Below are 16,503 nucleotides of genomic sequence, written 5' to 3' on the forward strand. Positions count from 1 at the left end.
AGCCTTTAAAGCTGACCATGGATTTAACTGTCAAGCTTTCCAGAACACTTTCCTTTCAGCTCGGTCACCACTCAAAGCCTTCTCAGGGGAAGGCCTCTGCAGGTAGGTCAAGGGATAAACATGGGCAAATCCGTGCAGACAGCATTTGTGGCTCATGATCTCCCCAAGACAGACCATAATACCCACAGAGATGATGAACAAACAACAGATCTCTCAGTTTATCCCTTTTTTCCTCCTTCTCCTGCCCTCATGACACATACCAGAAGCAATTCTATAATCACTATTTCCAGCTAAATCCATGCTCTTCTCCGCTCCCTCCCAAACATACCTATACAACTCATTCACCCCACTCCCTAGGAGTGAATACATGCATCTTCTAAGTCCCAAGAATGGAGAAAAGAATAATAAGAGAAATGAGCAGGAATGGTTATTTTGTCCACATAGGCTAGTACTTGCTATGGTAATAAACAACACCCAATCTCTTAGGACTGGGCCTGGGATTCGGGGGAGATGGGGAGGGGTCTGCTATAATTACTCAAGGATCCAAGATATTGAGCCTCTGCCATCTTGTAGTTATACCACCTGGAATACACAACCCTTTCAGTTACTAAGGCAAGGAGGAGCTGAAGAGTCTCACAGCAGCAGTTGCTTTGGCCTGGGGCGCCTGGGTGGCTCAGCCGTTGGGTGTCTGCCTTCGGCTCAGGTCATGATCCCAGGGTCCTGGGATTGAGCCCCACATCGGGCTCCCTGCTCAGCGAGAAGCCTGCTTCTCCCTCTCCCACTTCCCCTGCTTGTGTTCCCTCTCTTGCTGTGTCTCTCTCTGTCAAATAAATATATAAAATCTTTAAAAAATAATAAAAATAAAAATAAATGCTTTGGCCTGAAAGTGACATACACACCATTTCTGCTCACAACTCATTGGCCAGAAATATTCCTATGTGCTTACCTAAATGCAAGAAATGGGAAAAATACAACCCAGTAGTGTGCCTAGAAGGAGAGAACCAGATATGGGTGAACATCAGAAGTCTCTACCACAAAGAATCTGAAATTTTTAGTATCTTGATTCAGACAAGTCAGCTCAGAGCCTTTACAAGGGACTGTGAAGGGCTTTACAATACCTCATGATTATCATTCTTCATTTTCTAAGAGAAAATGATTATCACTCTATCATTATCTGAGTATATCATTCTATCATTTTTCATTTTCTAAAATTCCAGGGATGACAGGTTTGCTGTTCAGTCCTTAAGCCTTGACTCCTCTCATAAATATGTTTGTTCCAAGTGACTCCCACTCTGGTGCCCATAGGACCACCAATTAACTGACCAAAAGCATTCCCTTACAGCTCCTTCCTAACATAATGAAAAAGCTTCTTTCTGTCCTATTATTCCTCTTTGTCCTCCTACCTTCCTGGCACAGCAATACCACAATCACAGACTCCTAAAAATGGTCAAGAAAAAGATAACTAAAAATAAAATTCACTATCCTTGCATCTGGGCCAGAAAGCCAGAACAAGATGATCAGCAACTATGTGTTTTTAAGGGTCTACACTATGTGTGTTTTAATGATCTTGTATTTTTAAAAAACAAAGCAAAGCTCACCCCTTGCCCTTCCTAAGGTGGCCCTTCCACTCCAGTTAAGACAGTCATCTATTTTGTCCACAACATATGGTCACTGCAGTCTCTGGGCCTTTGCCCACCATCTCTTCCTCTGGTCTGGAAAGCAACCCGTTTTGATCCATAATTTCCTTCGTCCAAGACTCACCTTCCCTAGAGAGCCTTTCCTTGGCAGCCCTGACTCACACTGTGTCTCCAGTCCTGGGCCTGCTCAGCACACGTGCACAAAGTCATCTATTCCCGCTGCCCACCCCTTCTCCATTTCTACACATAGTACTGTACTTCCAGGCCGCCATCCTGTCCCCAACAAAACTGTGAGCACCGCACTCACAGACTCAGGCCTTTACATCTCGCCTCTCGCTGAGTGACCAGCACAGGGCCAAATCTACTTAATGAGTAAAGATAAGATTACTGAGAGACTTTCTATCAGCTAGAGAAAATTAACCTTCAGAAATTACCCAAATACCTCAAATCATAATATATAACAGGAATGACGGGCACCTGGATGGCTCAGTCAGTTAAGTGGCTGCCTTTAGCCCAGGTCATATTCTCAGGGTGCTGGGATGAAGCCCGAAGTTGAGCTCTCTGTTCAGCGGGGAGTCTGTTTCTCCCTCTCCCTCTGCCTCTCTCTCGCTCTAATAAAATAAATAAATACACACACACACACATATATATAAAAACAGGATTGAGAATCCCTTTGTCCTATGAATCTTGTCAGAGTGAAGAAACTGAAGATTAGTAACCAAGAAGAAAACAAGAAAATAGGTGTTATTTATTTATCTTCTCGTGAGTTTACATACAGCATCTGTTTTCTTACACATTTCCAAACAGGATCGCATCTTACTGGCTCACATCATCACAGGATAGCCCGCCTACCTACTGCAACTGCCATTGTTAACCACTGCATCAAGCCACTCACTGTGTGAATTGTTTTAAGTGCATTATCTCGAATAATCAATGTAACACTAGGAGAAAGCTCCCTGCTACTTTTCTAACCATACCTAGGCACAGAGCGCATGGTTGGACCTTCATGGAATATATGACAGCCCCTTTCTGGCTCAATTTCCTGATCAGCAGAATGACAGCTATGCTCCCACACTCTGCAGGTCTTGTCTGATGAAATGAGACAGGGCCCTGACAAAAGACTGTCTCCTGGATGTAAGAGCAGCTGAAAGCAACAGCATCCTATGCAGTTCACACTCGGGAAAGCCTTCCAGAAAATCTTGCAGAGCAGAGAAAGAAGGAGACAGATCATTTTCAGCCTTCCCAACGCCTTCCAGATTTATCCTGAGGGGCTTCAGGTGGCTTCATCAGACACCTTCAAAACGGCACCAGGCAGGGGGTCCCAGCTCCTCCAAGAGTATAGGACATTTGTCCTTGAAATCCATCCACCCAGTTGTGAGGAAGCTCAAGCCACATGGAGAAGCAACATCAAAGTGTTTTGGCCTTAGCTAAACCCCATCTCACAGTCACTGTCAACAGGACAGGAGGAGAAGAGGAGTGTCCTTGTGTCCCACCCAGGCTTGCAGGTGGTCTGTGGGGGAGGTAAAGGATTTATGGCTCAAGGCTGCCCACCAAGGTGAATACCAGCTCTCCACTTTCTCTGTCAGCCTGGACCAGGCACCTCACTCTGACCCTTTTACCTTTGTACACTAAGAGGAAGGGATTGGTCATGGTCAAGGGCCTTTAATGAGCCCCTAGCTCCACAACATGGAATCCAACTGGGACCAGAACCCAGAATCTCACAGAAAGTGGTAGCCCATGTCACCTACTTCAGAAGCTAGAACAAAACAGGTTGAGGGCCTTTGAGTGTTGGAAAACTTCCTTGCAAGTTCATCAAGGAGATTCACACAAGAAAGTCATATATATTAGTTGACCAAGGAAAACCATGCTGTTAGAAAGGAAGGCCCTGGAGGTGGTGGCTGGCTCAGTCAGTAAAGCATGTGACTCTTGATCTCAGGATTGTAAGTTCAAGTCCCACTTTGGATTACTTTAAAGTAAAATTTTTAAAAAGAAAGGAAGGCCCTGGAGAAAAATAGCCCAAATGTCTTTTCACCAAAAATTAACTGACTGATTAATTAATTCCAAATAGCATCACTATTTACACTTAGTAAAAACTAAAACTAAAAATCAAGTAGATATACAATATTTTTACTAATCATTTCTGTAGTTAGATGTTTAGATTGCCTCAAAGTTTTCCATATTATAAGTACACTGTGATAAAATGACACTGTGATAAAATTTTGTACTTTGGATTATTTCTTTATGCCAGATTCCTAAAAGTGGATCTGTCAGGTCAAAGGTTATAAACATTTTTACTATGCCTGATATTCTTGATGAATTCTTCAGTATCTTTTGACTCTGGGGTATTAGAATTCTATTGCTAAAAGTAGAATCCCCTCCTCGTAAACATTTTTTAAGGCAGATAGATTAGTAAGAAATAGTCAAGAAAGCACACTCCAGAAATCCCAGTTCTATCACTTGCTTACAGTGTAGACATAAACAAGTTACTGAACCCTTCTGAGACAATGTACATAAAGCATTGGGTCTAGCACAAAGTGAGGGCTCAAAAATGCTAACCACTATTGTCTTTAGATTACTAAAAAGGAGATGAATCATAATTCAAAAAGCCAAGCATTATCCTCAAATAACAGAGTAAGAATAAACATAAAACAAATGACAAAATAATATTCTTTTACCTAGATTATAAGTAAGCAGTTTCATTTACTGTGAATACTATTCACATCACTGTGGTTATTACATATAAATAAAAATAAATACCATTTTAATGAGTGCTTATTCTCTTTAAAAGCTTTACATACATGGTCCCACTTAAGACTCACAACAACCCTATATGGTGGTAATAACAATAACAACAACAGCTAATACTTTCCAACTGCTTACTATGTGTCATGCATGGTTCTAGGTAATAACATTAATCCTTATACAACCTGTGAAAAGGGACTTCTCATTTTAGTATTATTCTCATTTTACAGACAATATAATCAAGGTACACAAAGATTAAATAACCTGTCCAAGGTTATATAGCTAATAAGGTAGGTATCATTATGCCCATTTTATAGATAAGAAAACTGAGACTTATGATAATTACCTGTAAAGGTAAGTAACTAGGCCAGGCTTTGAACCAATATCTGTCAGACCATCAAGTCACAAGCTCTTATTCTGCCACCTTTATATGGATTCACTTGTACAGAGAACGCCCTGCACAAGATAGCAAATGTTTAAGGTTGGCTTCCCTCATTCCCGCCTTCTTTTGCCTTCAGCCATGCTAAACGAAGAATGGCCTCATTTGAACATTGCCTCTGAGAAGAATATAATTGGGAAGACAACCCTCATGCAAAAGCCCATATAATGAAATGTGTCCTTTAAGCGGATTCTTTCCCTCTCCTGACACATTATCTGCTGCAGTCCTAGCATGCATCCCTCAGTTTCTAATGCCTACCTTTCGGATACTTGGCGATTCCTAATGAGGTTCTTCTGGCAAAGCTGCTTCAGAAGATTTCTGGAGTGGATGCTAGAGAGTCTCATGTTTCCCTCTGCCTCAGAAAGCCCCCAAAATTCTCACCAGTGGGAGAAACAAAGCTGTTTCAAGCCTCCCAAAACACCTTGAAAATATTCACATTTGCAAAGGGACGGAACCCACAGGAAGAAAGCTGGATTAAAGTCCTAACTCTTGAATGAACTAACTGTTTCATCATGAACAAATTATTTCCCTTCCCTGTGCCTCAGTTTCCTCTCCTGTGATGAGAAGTTGGATTAGCTGGTTTTCCAGGACCACTAGAGCTCTGATTCAAGGAAGAAAACAAACGTGAACTTGGAGTTTATAGCAGTGAAATCCCAGGAGGGCAAGAGTTGTATGAAAGCCCAAAGCTCAGAATAGATTTGCAACCATTAACCAAGACCTGCCAGGGCTGGATTAACTCCCACAGTAGGGGAAGTGCCCTGAGACTCAGATTTAAGAATGTGAGTCCTTTGAGAAATTATTTAATGGGGAGTTGAAGGGTTCGGTGGAGTGAGAAATGCAGGCAGTGGCAAAGGAATAAATCCTGTTCACCTTTGCAGAGCAGAGCTAAGCAGCATCCAAATCCCTTTCCTATTTTTTCCCCCTATGCTAAAGACAGGAGCAAAGACAGGATCCTGCTGCCACCTTGTGGCACACTGGGCAGTTTAGAAAGAAGGGTCTACTTAATCTGGGTCCCCCAGTCTAAATGCCCCTCAGGAGACCACATCCTCCTCCGCCCTTACAATTACACAGGGCTTGATAACTCATGGAAACACTTTCAACCCTATTATCTCATTTCATTCTCCCAACAACTATGTGGAATAGCGGGAAGGAGGTAAAGCTCCATTTTAAGAAAGAAGAAACTACATCACTTGCCTAAAGTCACACAGTTACTAACAGGTAGTCAGAATTTGCACCCACGCCTCCTGACTCTGAATCAGGCGATTTGTTGACTCCATTGTGCAGGGTGGGGATGAAACAGGTTTAGGTATGCTCTCTCTAGGACTAGGAATTTGAGAGAGGGAGGTTTACAAAGAGGAAAGCTCAATTTCTTCCACAGACAAAACTGGCCAAAGACCATAATTAGGCTGCATGTCTATAGAAAAAGGCATCCAAATAAGCCTGGATTCCTGCCTTCCTTCCTAGTTAGCACATTCTTGGCTAACATCTCTAGGCCTCTCCAGCTGCTCTGCCTTCCTCAGCTTCCCAGCCCAGACCAGCCATGGCGGCTCAAGACTTATTTATAGCTAAAAGCTGAACACCAAATGGATCCCAGTCAAGGAAGCCACAACACCCAGAAATCCACAAGAACTACTGGGAGTGCTGTTCTGTTCCTGTGTTAGAGCTCATAATATTCGTGGCTCAGTTCAAATTTTCTTGTAAGTTTCAGAGGGAAGCCAAATTGGCTCGTCCCATAATGGTGTCATGCTCACTGAAACCTGAACGGCAAAGTTGGGGTTGTAGGATTCATCAACTGGCATATAGGTATGGCCTCAAATTAATCTGAGACTTTCCAATTTCTCCAAGGCAACCATAACTTCTTTGATATAGAACTGCAAAGCCCAGTGCCTGAACTTCGCACCACCATAGATATTCCTTTAGTTTCACTCATTTATTCATTCACTGAGTAGAGCACATTCACTAAATGAAAAGGACACTGTGACAAACCCTTTAAGACTTTGTTGCCTAGCGGTGAAAAGAGGGAAATAAGGAAAGAAAATCATTATAACTGCATGTGAGATGTAAATATTAAGTGTTTGAGGGGCACGTGGGTGGCTCAGTCAGTTAATTGTCTGACTCTTGGTTTCAGCTCAGGTCATGATCTCATGGGTCCTGGGATCAAGCCCGTTCCACACTCACTGGGGAGTCCGTTTAAAGATTATCTCCATCTGCCTCTCCCCCACCTCCCTAATAGATGAATCTTTTTTAAAAAAAAAAAGGGGGGGGGTTGTGAGAGTCAAGTGATATAAATGTATGCAAAGAACCTGGCTTTGTGCCCAACACATAGTAAAGACTTAATAAACAGCCACTGATATTCTTATCTCTATGCCTTTGATCATGTTTCCTTTGCCAGACAGACATTCCCTTCACCTTCTCAAACTGTTTTACCCCAATTTCTCCTTTAGAGCCATCACAAGTCTCTTCACTTGAGTGCCGCAGGTTATGCTAGCCGTCTCCCCGTGAGTGCTCAGAACTTTTGTTCACATCTCCTTTACTGTATTTATGTGATATCAATTTGTATTTGTAAGTCTGTCTTTCAGGTCTGAGAGACTCCAGAGGACAGAAGCTAGGCCTTACTCATTCTGCCTTAGCACCTAACAATAGTATATGACTCAGTATATGAAATTACTATTAAATAAAAAATTGTATTTGAGCTAAACCTTAAATCAATAAATAGCAATTAAAGTATATCTTTGGATGGCTTTCTGAATGTGAATACTAACTTATTAATGTTGTACATGAAATTACTGGAACCCATGAGGATTGATTATCAAGGATTAACCTCTAATATGAACTGACTGGACCAAAGTGGGTCAAAACTTCATTACAGGAGGCTGGGGGTGGATGTGTGGATAAATGAAAGGATCCTGGAACCCAGGTGACAGCTCAGGAAATGGGTGCAGGACTTCCTTGGGTAGCCAGGGACATTTTGGGAGCATTCAGTGGGGAAGTGAAAGGAATCACTTTAAGAGCAGATAAGAGAGACAGGGCACCTGGGTGGCTCAGTCGGTTAAGTGTCTGCCTTCGGTTCAGGTCATGATCCCAGGGTTCTGGGATCAAGCCCTTCATCGGGCTCCCTGCACAGTGGAGAGCCTGCTTCTCCCTCTGCTTCTGCTGCTCCCCTTGCTTGTTCTCTCTCTCTCTCTCTCTGTCAAATATTTTTTTTAAAAAAGAGTAGATAAGAGAGGCTCTCTGCTCCTCCCCATTCAAAGACAGCTACATCTTCTGGTGTAGAGCCAACCACATCCCTAAGACACAATGGTGGAGGCTGGAGTAAGGGGATTTAACTATATTGGGCACCTGGTCACCAGGGCTAGTTTTAATTCTGGCAAAGTGGGTACTGTCACCATCAATGACCCATTCATTGTCATAAACTACATGGTCTACATGTTCCGGTATGATTCCACCCACAGGAAATTCAATGGCACAGTCAAGGCTGAGAACAGGAAACTTGTCATCAATGGGAAGCCCATCTCCATCTTCCAGAATCGAGATCCCACCAACATCAAATGGGGTGATGCTGGTTCTGAGTATGTTGTGGAGTCCACTGGGGTCTTCACCATCATGGAGAAGGCTGGGCTCACTTGAAGGGTGGGGCTAAGAGGGTTATCATCTCTGCCCCTTCTGCTGATGCCCCCATGTCAGTGAAGGGTGTAAACCATGAGAAGTATGACAATTCCCTCAAGATGATCAGCAATGCCTCTTGCACCACCAACTTCTTGGCCCCCTCTGGCTCCCCATCTATGACAACTCTGGCATCATGGAGGAACTCATGACCACAGTCCAAGCTATCAATGTCACCCAGAAGACCGGGGATGATCCCTCTGGGAAGCTGTGGTATGATGTCTGAGGGGCTGCCCAGAACATCATTCCTGCTTCTACTGGTGCTGCCAAGGCTGGGGCAAAGGTCATCTCTCAACTGAATGAGAAGCTCACTGGCATGGCGTTCAATGTCCCACCCTCACCATGTCAGTAGTGGATCTGACCTGCCACCTGGATGAAGCTGCCAAATATGATGACATCAAGACGGTGGTGAAGCAAGGATTGGAGGGCCCCCTCAAGGGCATCCTGGGCTACACTGAGGACCAGGTTGTCTCCTGCAACTTTAACAGTGACACCCACTCTTCCACCTTTGATGCTGGAGCTGGCATTACTCTCAATGACTACTCTGTCAAGTTCATTTCCTGGTATGACAATGAATTTGACTACAGCAACCAGGCGGTGGACCTTATGGTCCACATGGTCTCCAAGGATTAAGAGCCCCTGGACCACCAGCCTCAGCGAGAATAAGAGGAAGAGAGAGGCCCTCAGCTGCTGGAGAGTTCTTGCTCCAATTTATCCCCTAACACACTGAGAACCTCCCAACCTCTACCCAGTTTCCATCCCAGACACCCTGAAGAAGGGGAGTGGCCTGAGGAGCCCTAACTTGTCATGTATCATCAATAAAATATACGGCACCCAGACCAAAAAAAAAAAAAAAAAAGAGTGGGTGAGAGAGATCGAAGGATGGAAAAAAAGAGGAAGATAAAAGAGAAACATCACAATTTTTCCATTAAGGTCCTAAAAGGAAGGCAATACAACCTCTCATGTAGAAGGTCATCATGTACTCTAAAAGGGTCGATCTAGATTAGAGCTTTCCCTGCTGGTGATGAAACCATTCTTTATCTGCTGAGAAGCAATTTTATCTTTCACCACAACAGAAAAAGAAGTCTCCAGATCCTTTTAAGGTACCTTTATTCCTTCAAATATTTTTCTGGTGTCACTGACCTTCTCCAGCTCCAATTACATGATATCGTCCCACAGCTTACTAATGCTCTATTCATTGTTTTGCTTTGCCTTTTTTCAGTCTTTTTTTTCTGTGCTTTATTTTGGATAGTTTCTATTGTTATGCCTTCAAGTAGCTAATCTGTTTTTCTACTGTGTCTAATCTATTAATCCCATCCAACATACTTCTCATCTCAAATACTTTTATTTCCTAAATTTGGGTCTTTGTTTTATAGCTTCCATTTTTTTCTTTTTGTTATGCTCACCTTTTCTTCCACCTCTTTAACAAGTGAAGCATATTTATAATAGCGGTTTTAATATCTTTGTCTACTAATTCTATGCTCTAATCTCTGGAATTCTGTTTCTACTAATGGAATTTTATCCATGTTATGAATGTATCATCCTGTTTCTTGGCATGTCCTGTAATTTTTCATTAGAAGCCAGACATTATGTCATTTCCTTTCCTTTAGAGATCACAATCATGTGATACCTGTTGTCCAATGTCTAAAATATTGTTTTATATATCTTCTTGGGTTTTTTTGGTCATTTAAGGTGAGAAGTAAATTCTCTTCCTGATACTCTGTCATGGCTGGAATCGGAAGGCCTTGCAACCCTAAATAAATTAATGCATTAAGCATCAATGACTCCTAATATCACAATAAATTAGATAATCAGAAATCATGTGCCTCCTGATGACACATCATTTATGAAGTAGTTTTGCAAAAAAAGTATGTATCAAATTTGAATCTGATCAAGCCTCTAGAAATAACTACCAATTTATAGGATATACAGAAGACAGAGGAATATCTTTTTTTTTTTTTGACAGAGGAATATCTTAAACTACACCACAATGATACAATCAACAAAATCAAAATTGCAGGAAACTCTGTAGAACAAACCACCAGTTTTTTTTCAGCAATTTAAATTCTAAGAAAACTTAAAAGGTGGAAAGAAAGCTATAGGTTATAAGAGACTTAACTTATCAGTGTAATGTGTGGACCTCATGTGGATCCTGATTCAAGCAAATAAACTCTGAGAAAAAATTAGGACACTTATGAAACAACTGGAAATTCATATTCAAACCAGACAAGCTAGTTGATGGTATTAAAGAATCATTATTAATTTGTGGTAATGGTATTCTGATTTTTTTTTATTATTTTCTCTCTTAGAGAAACATTCTGGCATATTTATAGATGAAATAATATGATGTTTAATAAGACAGGTCACATATGGTAATCATAGAAGCTGACTGATACATACATTTGAAATTTTCTACTATAAAAGAATTTAAAAATTATTCAGGAGTTATAAAATTGAGGTATGGATTTTAAATTTGACTCTGACACCACTCTACTCTGTGCCTATGGACTACTCACTTCTCTCTAGGCTTCAGCTCTCTCTATAAAATATGACATATAAAACCCATCCCAATATACTTTCCATTATATCCACTTATGACCTATGTGATAGGGGAAAGTTACTGAACCTTTTTAAGCTTCAGTTTCCTTACCTATAAAAGACAATGAAAGTGGTAGCAAATTTTTAGGGCTACTATGTGGGTTAAGTTAGGTAATGTATGTTAAAGCCCTCATCATAGTGCCTGGTACAAAATAAGCACTCAGTAATTATCATCTATTATCATTATTATTATTATTATTATTATTATCTTGCTGCATCTAAAAGATACTAATGGTTGAATTCTGTACACTTTTTTAAATTACTCTATATTTTACTTTCTTATCCCTTCCTTCTCCATATCTTCTTTCTGAAACTTTCCCTCTAAAATTCTATAGAACAATGTGCCCAATGGCACAAGCCAGGAGAGAAAGAGCTTGGCTCTCCTTCCCAGGGAGAGTCACCGCTGTGGGTCTGGAAAAACGGAGGCGCCACTTTCATCATATTCAGAATATAGTATGCAGCTGCTCTTCTGGTATGCCACACATCCTGAGGTTGCTCCCAAGGGCTAAAAACAGAGCTCAGGCGATCAGCTCATTGCAGCCAAGATCATTCTTTTTCAAGGTGGCCCCATTTCAAATAAAATGGGCACTTTATATGTATCCCTTTTCTAACTAAGAGTTGGTCTTCCCTCCCAGTCTGTGGCCTACTTGAGGACAAGGACTATGTCTAGTTTATCTTTAGAGCTTATACTCCTAGCAAAGTATCTGGGACAGAGCAGGTACTCAGTTCTTGCTGCATGAGGAAATTACTTGTCTATTCTTTTATTTGGAGTGAGGCAGAAATGGGAAAGGAACATGGATAGACATGCAGAAAACCAATGTTGGATGGATCTTTCTAATAGTCTTTATCAGGGGGTACAAACTTGTTCACAACTTCCAATTCATTTCTTCTCTTTATTTCCCACTACTCATCTTCTCATAACTTTCCTCCACTCCCATGAACTACTTACAGTTCCCCAAATATATGCCAAATATTCTTCCTTCTGATGGTGTGTTCAAATTATTCCCTCTACCTATTAATATCCCTCCCCCAACTCCCTTACCTTCACTCTTAACATGTACATCCTTCAACACTTGGTTTCAGCATCCCCTCTCCCATGAAGCTTTCTCAACCACTGCAGCTGAAAGGGTTATCTTCTTGGTTTCCTTTAACACTTTACATTTAGCTTGAGGTATTCATAATATTCTATCAGACGGTGTGTTGGTTGTATAGGTTTCACAACTTTTACAAGGTTGAGGGCAAGAATCATATTTGAATTTCTTTGGCATCCAGCAGAGTGCTTTATAACCACCAGGCAACTAATGAGTGTTCGTGCACTTACTGGCTAAACCTGGCAGAATAAGAAGTATAATCATTCAACCAAATTTAAAATATAAAATAAGTGAGCCTTTAAAAGTGTGTTTTACCTGTAAGATTTTTTCCTCAAAAAATTAACATATTGTTTTGAAGTTTCGCTATTATTATCTGTTTTATTAGACAATATCCCCTACTCCTAGAAACCTAAGGAAAAACTGTCATGAGGCATATGTATTTTTTTTTGAGGCATATGTATTTTTTTAATGAAATGAATTCAAGAGAAAAATACACAATATTAAAAAAATAGTAATTTGACATTTTCTTCAAATTCCAGGGTAAGACAGACTCGGGTATTAAAAAAAAAAAATCAAGACTCACTAGACAATTGTATTAATATTGGCCAAGCCCTTGGTTTTTCCAAATATCCCCAAACTACTTCTCAGCAGACTTACAGGACACGAAGGAGAGGGAAGTATTGAGAAACCATAAAATATTAAATAACTTCAGGCTACTATACTTCTCAAAAGTAAGGGCCAGGATAGAAGTAAATCTCATTTCTTAAAATTAAAGATGAGCTGAGGCTTCCTTGCTACTTGGATAATTGCTTTATTTTCCCTTCTAGATGATACACTCTAGCACTGTCATCGTATATTTACCACTTTGTGGCCCTTTCCTCTTCTTCATTCCTTCTAGATCAAAGATTAAGATATATAAACCAATGACATCTCTCACCACCCACCACCCCATCCCCAGCAAACAAGTTCAAGGTGGCCTTATCCATGCCATTTCTTAAAGTTATCATATTTTATTGCCAGAACTCAGTTAGATCATCTAGCCCAACCTTTCCATTTTACGCATGAGAAGTACAGTCTAGAGAGAGTGTATTACTTGTTCAAGGTCACCCAGATAGTGTCAGACCCCATAAAAGAATCTCCTTTTCTTAACTCCCAGTTCTCAACATTATACCCAACAAATCTCTTGGCACACAGATGGCCATTAACAAATATTTTCTTGAAGTGAAGTGAATTTAATTTCTTCTTCTTTGACAGAGCTACCTGGCCACTCCGCATAATGTGGAAGGAAGGGGTTAAAGTGCTGTTCTGAATGCTATGGCTTAAAAGGCAGTGTGGTGTGGACTCTGGAGTAGGCATCTTGAGTTCTGATTTGGGCTCTGCCATTGCCCATCCTTTTTTTTTTTTTAAGATTTTATTTATTTATTTATTTATTTATTTATTTATTTATTTGACAGAGAGACACAGCGAGAGAGGGAACACAAGCAGGGGGAGTGGGAGAGGGAGAAGCAGGCTTCCCACAGAGCGCGGAGCAGGGAGCCCGACGCGGGCCTCGATCCCAGGACCCTGGGATCATGACCTGAGCCAAAGGCAGACGCTCAACGACTGAGCCACCCAGGCGCCCCTGCCATTGCCCATCCTTATGACCTTGGGAAAATTGCTTTACATTTCTTAGTCTCAGCTTCCTCATTTGTAAAATGAAGGTAATCACAGAAACCACCTCAAAGGGTTTTTTATTCTTTCAGTAACATTGGTTCAACACTTGTTCTTAAGCAGGTACTGTGTTAGATGCTGGGGATATAACAACAGACAAGAAATAAAAGATCATAACCCGAGGAGTTAACACTCTATTGGGTTAAAGGATATATCCAAATAAAATGCCCAGTACAGAGTCTGGCACCTAAGAAATGTTCAATAAATGCTACTTGTTATTATCATTATTATTAAAAATGTATCGTATATCCACATTTAAAAAGCAAATCAGCAAATAAATCTTACAAACTGAAAGCTCCAAGCAAGATTTGAGGGTATAAAACAGCTCACATGGCAGTGTTTCACAAGGACAGATATTATCACCATGGCAATATTTTTCTGAGTTCCTTAAGAACACTTGTGGGATGCTGTGGAAGGTTCAAGCATGGTCTTGAAAACACCGTGTAAAGGGTGGAGAAAATCCTCTCCAGTTTACGTCCGAAAAAGATAACTTCCTCTATAGAACCATTTGATAAAACTTAATGTACAAAATCTTAAATCAAGAAACATAAACTAGGAGGTAATTACTTTTATTACAATGGGAGTCATCTTTTCTTTTCAATGGCCAGCTTTCCTAACATATTAAAAAAATGATGTACCACATGATTAACAAGCACATGAAAAGATACTCAATATCCTTAGTCATGAGGGAAATGCAAATCAAAACCAAAAGGAGGTACCACTTCACACCTACTAGGATGGCAAACAATTTTTTACATGGAAAGTAACAAGGTTAGAGAGGAGGTAGAGAAATTGGAACCTTTGTATGTTGCTGATAGGCACATAAAATAGTTGAGTCTCTGTGGAAAACAATTTGGCAGTTCTTCAAATGTTAAACACAGAATTACCATATAAGGCTGCAATTCCACTTCTAGATATAAACCAAAAAGAACTGAAAACAAGTACTTCAACAAGCGAGATGTACATGTATGTTCATAGAAACACTATTCACAGTAGCCAAAAAGTGGAAATATCCATTAATGGGTGGCCCAATGTCCATTAATGGGTGAATGATAAAGAAGATGTGGTATATACATACAATGTAGTATTACCCAGCCATAAAAAGAAATTGATTACTGGTATATGCTACAACATGGATAGATCTCCAATATGTTACACTAAGAAGCCAGATACAAAAGATCACACTACTGTAAGAGTACATTTATATGAACTATGTAGAATAGATAAATGCATAGAAAAAGAAAGCAGATGGGGTAAAGGCCAGGGGCTTCGGGGAGGGCAGAATAAGGAGAAACTGCTTAACAGATAAAGGGTTTTACTTTGAAGTGATAGAAATATTTTAGAACTAGACAGAGATGTAGTTATTCAACATTGTGAATGTGGTAAATGCCACTGCATTGTTCACTTCAGAACAGTTTTATAACCAACCTTCCAAAAAAATAAAAGGTTAGTTTTCGGTTACATGAAATTAATCTCAGTAAGTTTAAAAAAAAAAAAAGATACTGTCCACGTGTCCTATAAACATATAAAAGTATATGGGGGACCTGGGTGGCTCAGTCAGTTAAGCATCCAACTCTTGATCTCAGCATAGGTCATGATCTCAGGGTCATAAGATTGAGACCCATGCCCTGCGTGGAGCCTGCTTAAGATTCTGTCTCTCTCCCTCTCCCTCTGCCCCTGCTTGCTCTCACTCTCTCTAAAGAATAAAATAAAAAATAAATGTTTTTTAAAAAGCATAATAAAAATATTATAAGTGATTGTCCCAGAAATCCATGTAAACTCTATTTATTCACATTGAAGGAAGGAACAGACTGTTCTTACTAAAATCCTGGCTTCTTCCTGTTAAAGAGTAATTTTTTTTTTAAAGATTTTATTTATTTATTTGAGAGAGAGAATGAGAGAAAGCACATGAGAGGGGGGAGGGTCAGAGGGAGAAGCAGACTCCCTGCTCAGCAGGGAGCCTGATGTGGGACTCGATCCCGGGACTCCAGGATCATGACCTGAGCCGAAGGCAGTCACTTAACCAACTGAGCCACCCAGGCGCCCAAGAGTAATTTTTTAAGGTAAAACTACGACTGTCATACAGATATAAAATGAACACATGTCAAAGATTTTTACTTAACTCATTAATTTAAGACAGAACCAGTAAGACATTAAAAACGGGTTCAAGAGGCAAGGAGAAACACTGAAGTATATTTGTTAATAGATAGAAAACTAGCTTCTTAGGGTGGAGGCTGGGGGATGATCAACCGCATCTCCGCAAAACAAAATTTGACAGCTTTTCTACAGACAAGAATAGTCTACATTACTCCCAGTTTTCTACAACTTTACAGAGTTTTCAATAGCTCAAAGATAATGAAAGATAAGCTAGATAACTTGGAAGGATGCACTAGTCAATGCCTCACATTCTAAAAGATACCTAGTGATTTTTTTCCCCCTAGATTTCACAATTTTTCCTGACATTCTTCTGGCATTCAAGGTAATTCACTACCTTAGCAAATGGCTTCTCTTTCTTGGACTTCAGGTCCTTGCCTTATTAAAAAAAAAAAAAAAGGAAGAATTAGCTTGGATGACCTAATGCCTGTCTTGATCCTTGACAGCTTGATAACAACCAACTTCTAAA

General features: G+C 40.4%; 1 protein-coding gene and 1 pseudogene across 1 annotated transcript in view; one reads left to right on the forward strand and one right to left on the reverse strand.

Moving 5' to 3' along the window:
- KLHL3 (kelch like family member 3) overlaps positions 1-16,503 on the reverse strand; it is a 279,538-nt gene that overhangs the window by 213,093 nt on the left and 49,942 nt on the right. The gene's annotated exons all lie outside the window — the stretch shown is intronic.
- Positions 7,374-9,114, forward strand: LOC118016670 (annotated as a pseudogene).

The sequence above is a fragment of the Mirounga leonina genome, unplaced genomic scaffold (genome assembly GCF_011800145.1).
Source record: "Mirounga leonina isolate KUSES-001 unplaced genomic scaffold, KU_Mleo_1.0 Mir_168, whole genome shotgun sequence".
NCBI lineage: Eukaryota > Metazoa > Chordata > Mammalia > Carnivora > Phocidae > Mirounga > Mirounga leonina.